Genomic DNA, 9,153 nt, shown 5'->3' with positions numbered 1-9,153 from the left:
ACACAAATCAGACAGTGGAAAGGCTGGTGGCAGACCTCCCCTGGAATCAAGACACCTGAAACGGAAGTCTTGCCTCGCGAGAGCTGTCAGTCAATCTGAGGTTGGCAGCTCTTGTACTGAGCAATGCTACCAAGGAGGCCATGATTGCTGCTGGAATGACAGGCGCAGGTAAGTCATCTTGGGGATGTGGGGGGGGGGGGGGGGGGGGGGGGTCACAGGAGAGGATTGCTAGGCAATCAGTATCAAAGGCAGGAGGGAAGTTCTCAGAAGGCACTCCTCCCCACTTCCCATAGCATCTATAAGAATCTATAGCTAACTTCAATAATGTGTTTATAACCTAGCAGTGGAATGCCTTTAAAAGACTCCTTGTTGTTTCACAGGAGGTCTTGAGCAATCTGATTCAATGAGCTGATACTAATGTGCTGTGATTTTTTATTGTACTATTCCCATACTTTGAGAGGATATCTGGAGGAAATGAATAAAGTTATAGCTTACTCACAGAATTTTACTGGTGAAAGCATCTTCAACTTGTGATCTTTAAACTGTGTGTGCATCTTAATGATTCCATCAGAAAATATAAGCTGATAACTGGTATAATCTTGGAAATGAATGTTGATTTTAATGGATGATTAATTCAAATGATATTCCTTGCTTGAACATTTTGGCAGAGGCATTGGCTCATTTCAAATGGAAAGTGTTACATTTCTGTAATGGAATCAAAATGAATAGTCATTTCGAGCTTATAAATGGTTTATATTATATATTGAGCTCTTTGATGTGGTAGGAATTATTTAGTCCAACATTTAACTACGACAACGATCTACTGTTACGGATGAAGTCACTTTTGACTTCCACAAAGTTAGAAATAGGATTTATTTTTCCTTTGACTGATATGCAGTGAAAAAGGAATCTTCATCTGGTTCATAGTGACTCAATAGGACCCCGTGAACTCCAACATGAGCTTGTGTATACAGCGACTGACATTCTACTCCACACAATTCACTGTTGCGAATTCAGACCCTCTTTACAAGTTATTAAGAATTGCAATTATACAATTCATCTTTGGCACCAGCATGCAGGTTGTTACCTGGAAGGTGATGGGGACACTAAATAACAAGATTTCAATGAGCGACTCTTATATTTTCACATTTTACTGGCCTTGCCTTCACACATTTTTTCTCCTGATTCCAGTCATGCAAAGGATGTGGTTGTGGTAAAAAGACAGGATTCAAATGATGGGATGTTAAAAGCTGACTGAAAAGTGACACTCGGACAATCGGACCTAACTCTCTAATAGGCTACTGTTGCTTGCTTTTTTTCTCGATTGCCTATTACAACATGATGCAGTATTCAATAACGTTTACAAGAACAAATTGTCAAAACTTAGTATCTTGTGTAAAATTTGGAGCACATTCAGATTTTCACGTTAATCAAATTTGGCCGGAATACTGGAAAATGTTAAATGGCATGCACAATATTTCAGGCAAAGCACATAATGAAAGACAGGCATGAACAAGAATAGAGTGTTTGTATAAAAATTCAGAATAAACAACAACCCCTACACACTCGGATCATGCGTCATCTTCTTTTATTAATAAAACATGGTAATCCAATCATATTAAACTTCTGGCTAATATACTTTTTACTGTTGGTGTTCAAAACATGTCCTTCATTTGTTTCTATTGCACAAACATGTTTGGACATCATCCTGCAGAATGCTGAACACTACAATTAATGTTCGAGTTTAGGCATCTCTGTACATGCCTGTAGGCTATCTAATTTTTTAGGAGATCCAAACAAATGATCTGTTGAAACTGGCAAAAAAAAAAATTCCAGTTGTCTTTGAAACTCCAGTAAATCCTTTTCCCGTTTTGCTAATTGAGGAAGGAATTGTTTGTCAGATTTCACATAAATCTAAATTAGACAAAATGCTTCCACCAAAGCATGTAAACTGTTATGGTAAATGTTGTCATCTTGCTCAAAAGCATAAGCCAGAGCCAGAACGCTGATATTCGGCAGAATTTTAAACTGATGAATGTAATCTGGTCTGGCATGTATTTGGCTGGAATTGTTGCCCTGTTGAGGAGGACAGGGATATGAAGTAGTTTTACTGAGCACACAGACCTAACCTATCCATCCATTCATTTATCTCTGTCCATCCAAGTTTTGAATCTAACATATTCCACTACATCTCAAGCATCACATATTAGATGTTGAAGATCAGATGTCACAGCATCACGCTGAATAAGAATTAACATCTATATTTGGCCAACTAAAATGGTGTGTCCTGCCTTGTATTCAGAAGTTGAGTCAACAGTGTCTGTGTTTCCTTATTAATTATATTTGCACCTGGTCTTTTTTTTTAAAGTACTTTCCCATTAATATCCCAAAGATGTGCAGACTAGGTGGATTGGGAGGGGGGGGGGGGGGGGGGGAGTGGGTCTAGGGAGGGTGCTTTTTCAGAGGGTTGGTACAGACTCAATGGGCTGAATGGCCTACTTATGTAGTGCAGGGATTCTATGGATGCTATGATAGTTGATGACTCTCTAGTTCCTTGTTCAGAGCATTGGGTGGCATTTTGAAGCAGAATTGCCCTGAAGAAAATGTTAAAGATTCTCCGTTCCGGCAGCGGGCCAATGGGTTTCCCACACACCGTCGGGAAATCCCCGGGCATGGGTGGGCTGCCGACGCAACTGGGAATCCTGCCAGCGGAGAATCCAGCCCAACATATTTCAGAATGACATGATTACATATATACAATACACCTTTTAATGTTTTGGTTAAAGTTTTTACATGAAGGCCCTTGTCTGTCTCAGAAAATTGAGCTCAGTTTGGATATTTTTGCAACTCAACAATTAACATTCATATCTGCATAATTTGACATAGTGCTGTTCAGAGAATTTCTTCGAAATCTGTACATCAACATGAGAGCTGAAGAGTAGAAGGTGCGTTTTCCCATCCTGTCAGGATTTGACAGCTCCTTTGCTTTGTCCAGAAAACATGGAAAGATATTCGACATTAAAACCAGTGTTAATTTCAGGCAAATTACATAGAATAACAAATTATGTACAGTATATTCAAATACATGAATCTAAATGGGACAAAATAGGCGAGATCTAGCAGCCCTGTTCGCCGTGGGCGCAAATCCAGTTACGGCCGCTCAATCTGGCAAGAGGGCCAAAACACGATTTGAGCCTGCGAGATCTCGGATTGCAATCTTTCCCACCCCCTCTGGTGGTCAGGTTCACAACCAGCAAGGGCGTGAACCCGATTTCCATGAATTTGAATAACTAATGGGCTTAACGCCGTAGTATCCGCCCATGATGTGTCCTCCGTCCTGGTGGCGTAACATTGCGCCAGCGTGAATCACTACTGGTTTCTCCTGCCTTCTCCCCATAATCCCTGATCCCCTTATTAATCATGAACCTATCTATCTCTGTCTTAAAGCCACTCAGTGAATTGGCCTCCACAGCCTTCTGCGGCAAAGTGTTCCACAGATTCACCACCCTCTGGCTGAAGAAATTCCTCCTCATCTCTATTATAAATGATCGTCCCTTTCGTCTGAGATAGTGTCCTCTGGTTCTAGTTTTTCCTATAAGTGGAAACATCCTCTCCACGCCCACTCTATCCAGGCCTCGCAGTATCTTGTAAGTTTCAATAAGATCCCCTCTCATCCTTCTAAACTCCAACGAGTACAGACCCAGAGTCCTCAAACGTTCCTCATATGACAAGTTCTTCATTCCAGGGATCATTCTTGTGAATCTCCTCTGGACCCTTTCCAAGGCCCCAGCACACCCTTCCTTAGATACCCTGCCCAAAACTGCTCACAATACTCCAAATGGGGTCCGACCAGAGCCTTATACAGCCTCAGAAGCACATCTCCGGTCTTGTATTCTAGCCCTCTTGACATGAATGCTAACATTGCATTTTCCTTCTTAACTGCCGACTGAACCTGCACATTAACCTTAAGAAAATCATGAACAAGGACGCCCAAATTTCTTTGTGCCTCTGATTTCCAAAGCATTTCCCCATTTAGAAAATAGTCTATGCCTAAATTCCTCCTTCTAAAGTGCATAACCTCACACTTTTCCACATTGTATTTCATTTGCCATTTCATTGCCCACTCTCCTAGTTTATCTAAGTCCTTCTGCAGCCCCCTTACTTCCTCAATACTACCTGTCCCTCTACAGATCTTTGTATCATCTGCAAACTTAGCAACAGTGCCTTCAGTACCTTCTTCCAGATCATTAATATATATTGTGAGGGCAGCACGGTGGTGCAGTGGGTTAGCCCTGCAGCCTTACAGCGCCGAGGTTGCAGGTTTGATCCCGGCTCTGGGTCACCGTCCGTGTGGAGTTTGCACATTCTCCCCGTGTTTGCATAGGTTTCGCCCCCACAACCCAAAGGTGTGCGGGCTAGGTGGATTGGCGACGCTCAATTGCCCCTTAATTGTAAAAAATTAATTGGGTACACTAAATTTTTTTTTTTTTTTTTTTTTAAATATATATATATTGTGAAAAGTTGTGGTCCCAGCACAGACCCCTGAGGCACACCACTAGTCACCGGCTGCCATCCTAAAAAAGACCCTTTTATCGCCACTCTCTGCCTCCTGCCAGTCAGCCAATCCTCTATCCATGCCAGGATCTTACCCTTAACACCATGGGCTTTTAACTTATTTAACAGTCTCCTATGGGGCACCTTGTCAAAGGCCTTCTGGAAATCTAAATAAATCACGTCCACTGGTTCTCCTTTGTCTAACTTGCTTGTTATCTCCTCAAAGAACTCTAACAGATTTGTCAGACACAACCTCTCTTTGACAAAGCCGTGCTGACTCAGTCCTATTTTATCATGCACTTCCAAGTACTTAGCGATCTCATCTTTAATAACAGACTCTAAAATCTTACCTCTAAATGACCGAAGTCAGGCTAATCGGCCTATAATTTCCCATCTTCTGCTTCCCACCCTTCTTAAACAGCGGTGTTACATTAGCCACCTTCCAGTCCTCTGGGACCCTTCCTGCTTCCAGTGATTCCTGAAAGATCATCACTAATGCCTCCACAATTTCCTCAGCTATCTCTTTTAGGACCCTGGAGTGTAGTCCATCCGGTCCAGGTGACTTATCCACCTTCAGACCTTTCAGTTTCCCCAGAAGCTTCTCCTTAGTAATAATGCACGATCAATTGCCCAAAGACGAGAGTTGGATACAACTGAGGCTTTATTGCTCGAAGATGTGTGGCCTCCCACAGCAGCTGGCAAAATGGCTGCAGCATGGAGGACTCACACATTTATACTCCGCCTACTGGGCGGAGCCAGCAGCAGGGACTACCGACGTAACTGGTGTACAGGTTCTACCATACATCACCTAATATAGGTACAACAGTGGTTTACCACATTCACCCCCTGTTAAAATTGAGTCCGGCGGGGGTGGTGGAGAACTATATATAACAAATGAGTTATACATTTACAATATTGGAGAGAAAAGAAAATGTCTTTTGAAGTCCAGTGAACCAGTTAGAAGTTTAACCGGTCCGGGGACTTGATATGCCGCTGGGAGTGACGCAGTGGTGGCGGCGATGCTGATGCTGGTCTGATCTTCGGTGACTCCGGGAGTGTGCCGAAATCCTCTTCATTCTCGGGCGTGGGCAGGGGCAGGATGGATGAAGCTGGGGGGGGGTTGCTGCTGGGAGCGCTGGGGGAGGGGAGGGTGGCGCCGAGCCGGAGAGGTGTGTGTGTGTGGAACCTGCTGGTGCCAGGTCCCTGAGGGAGACAGTATCCTGGCGGCCGTTGTGGTATGCCAAGTAGGCATACTGGGGGTTTGCATGGAGCAATTGCGCCCTCTCTACCAATGGGTCCGCCTTGGGGAGTTGGATGTGCCTACGGAGAAGGACGGGTCCTGGAGCTGCGAGCCAAGTCGGGAGCGACACCCCAGATGTGGACTTCCTGGGGAAGGCAAAAGATGTTCATGGGGTGTGTTGTTAGTGGTGGTGCACAGTAGTGACCGAATGGAGTGTAGTGCATCAGGGAGGACCTCCTGCCAGTGGGAGGCCGGGAGGTTCCTGGACCGTAGGGCCAGTTGGACGGCCCTCCATACCATCCCGTTCTCCCTCTCTACCTGTCCATTTCCCTGGGGGTTATAGCTTGTCGTCCAGTTGGAGGCGATACCCCTGCTGAGCAGGAAGTGACGTAGCTCATCACTCATGAATGAACAAAGAACAAAGAACAAAGAAAATTACAGCACAGGAACAGGCCCTTCGGCCCTCCCAGCCTCTGCCGATCCAGATCATTTATCTAAACCTGTTGCCTATTTTCCAAGGATCTACTTCCCTCTGTTCCCCGCTCATTCATGTATCTGTTCAGATGCATCTTAAATGATGCTATTGTGCCTGCCTCTACCACCTCCGCTGGCAAAGCATTCCAGGCACCCACCACCCTCTGCGTAAAAAACTTTCCACGCACATCTCCCTTAAACTTTCCCCCTCTCACCTTGAAATCGTGACCCCTTGTAATTGACACCCCCACTCTTGGAAAAAGCTTGTTTCTATCCACCCTGTCCATACCTCTCATAATTTTGTAGACCTCAATCAGGTCTCCCCTCAACCTCCGTCTTTCCAATGAAAACAATCCCAATCTACTCAACCTTTCTTCATAGCTAGCACCCTCCATACCAGGCAACATCCTGGTGAACCTCCTCTGCACCCTTTCTAAAGCATCCACATCCTTCTGGTAATGTGGCGACCAGAACTGCACGCAGTATTCCAAATGTGGCCTAACCAAAGTCCGATACAACTGTAACATGACCTGCCAACTCTTGTACTGAATACCCCGTCCGATGAAGGCAAGCATGCTGTATGCCTTCTTGACCACTCTATCGACCTGCGTTGCCACCTTCAGGGTACAATGGACCTGAACTCCCAGATCTCTCTGTACATCAATTTTCCCCAGGACTCTTCCATTGACCGTATAGTCCGCTCTTGAATTAGATCTTCCAAAATGCATCACCTTGCATTTGCCTGGATTGAACTCCATCTGCCATTTCTCTGCCCAACTCTCCAATCTATCTCTATTTTGCTGTATTCTCTGACAGTCCGCCTCGCTATCTGCAACTCCACCAATCTTAGTATCATATGCAAACTTGCTCATCAGACCACTTACACCTTCGTCCAGATCATTTATGGGGATCCCCTGTCACTGTGGATGTAGGCGGGGAAGCCGAACAGTGGGAAGATTGTGTTGAGGGCTTTGATGACGGTGGCAGACGTCACGTCGAGGCATGGGATGGCGAAGGGGAATCTGAAGTACTCATCGACTACACTGAGAAGATACGTGTTACGGTTGGTGGAGGGGAGGGGCTCTTTGAAATCCACGCTGAGGCGCTCAAAGGGGTGGGAGGCCTTCACCAGGCCCGCACGGTCCGGCCGGTAAAAGTGCGGCTTGCACTCCTGGTGATTGTCCGGACTTCCTCGACGGAGTAGGGCAGATTGCGAGCCTTTATAAAATGGTACAACAGGGCAGCACGGTGGCCTAGTGGTTAGCACAGCTGCCTCACGGCACTGAGGTCCCAGGTTCGATCCCGGCTCTGGGTCACTGTCCGTGTGGAGTTTACACATTCTCCCCGTGTCTGCGTGGGTTTCGTCCCCACAACGCAAAAATGTGCAGAGTAGGTGGATTGGCCACACCAAATTGCCCCTTAATTGGAAAAAATAATTGGGTAATCTAAATTTAAAAAAATAAAAAAATAAATAAAATGGTACAACTGTATGACTCCCGGGTGACAAACGCTGTCGTGCAGGGCCCGGAGTCGATCTATTTGTGCGCTGGCACATGTACCTTGGGATAGGGTGTCTGGGGGCTCGTTGAGCTTGCCGGGGTGATACAAAATCTCGTAATTGTAGGTGGAGCGCTCGATCCTCCATCTCAAGATCTTATCATTCTTGATCTTGCCCCGCTGTGTGTTATTGAACATGAAGGCTACCGACTGTTGAATCTCATGCCGGCCAGGTAATGCCCCCAATGCCGCACAGCTTCAACTATAGCTTGGGCCTCTTTTTCGACGGATGAGTGCCGAATTTCTGAGGCATGAAGGGTGCGGGAAAAGAATGCCATGGGTCTGCCTGCCTGATTGAGGGTGGCGGCTAGGGCGACGTCTGATGCGTCGCTCTTTAGTTGAAAGGGCAGTGTCTCGTCTACTGCGTGCATCCCAGCCTTGGCGATATCGGCTCTGATATGGGCAAAGGCCTGTTGTGTCTCGGCCGTCAGGGGAAAATGGGTGGACTGTATGAGTGGGCGGCCCTTATCCGCATAGTTTGGGACCCACTGGGCGTAGTATGAAAAGAACCCCAGGCAACGTTTGAGGGCCTTGGGGCAATGGGGGAGGGGGAACTCCATGAGGGGGCGCATGCGGTCGGGATCGGGCCCCAGAACTCCGTTCTGGACCACACAGCCGAGGATGGATAAGCGGTCGTGCTAAACACGCACTTCTCCTTGTTGTAGGTGAGGTTTAGGAGAGTGGCGGTGTGGAGAAATTTGGCAAGGTTGGCATCGTTGTCCTGCTGATCATGGCCGCCGTTGTCTAAGTACGGAAAGGTGGCCCGCAAACTGTACCGGTCGACCATTCGGCCCATCTCCCTTTGGAAGACCGAGACCCCGTTGGTGACGCCGAAAGAAACCCTGAGGAAGTGATAGAGGCGGCCTTCTGCCTCGAAGGCAGTGTAAGGATGGTCTGATTTACGAATGGGGAGCTGGTGGTATGCGGATTTGAGGTCTACCGTTGCGAAGACCCGGAGCTGTGCAATCTGATTGACCACATCAGAGATGCATGGGAGGGGGTACGCGTCGAGCTGCATGTACCGATTGATGATCTGGCTGTAGTCCACGACCATTCTGTGTTTCTCCCCTGTTTTAACTACTACCACTTGGGCTCTCCAGGGGCTGTTGCTGGCCTTGATGATGCCTTCCCGAAGCAGCCACTGTACCTCGGACCTGATGAAGGTCCTGTCCTGGGTGCTGTACCGTCTACTCCAGGTGGCGACGGGTTTGCAATCCGGAGTTAGATTTGCGAAGAGGGAAGGCGGATCGAAGGCCGCAAACAGTAAGGGGTGGTAGGGGCCCGCCGAATTTCAGGGTTAGGCTCTGGAGGTTGCACTGGAAGTCCAG

The sequence above is a fragment of the Scyliorhinus canicula genome, chromosome 7, assembly GCF_902713615.1.
Source record: "Scyliorhinus canicula chromosome 7, sScyCan1.1, whole genome shotgun sequence".
Classification (NCBI taxonomy): Eukaryota; Metazoa; Chordata; class Chondrichthyes; order Carcharhiniformes; family Scyliorhinidae; genus Scyliorhinus; species Scyliorhinus canicula.
This window is presented reverse-complemented; position numbering follows the sequence as displayed.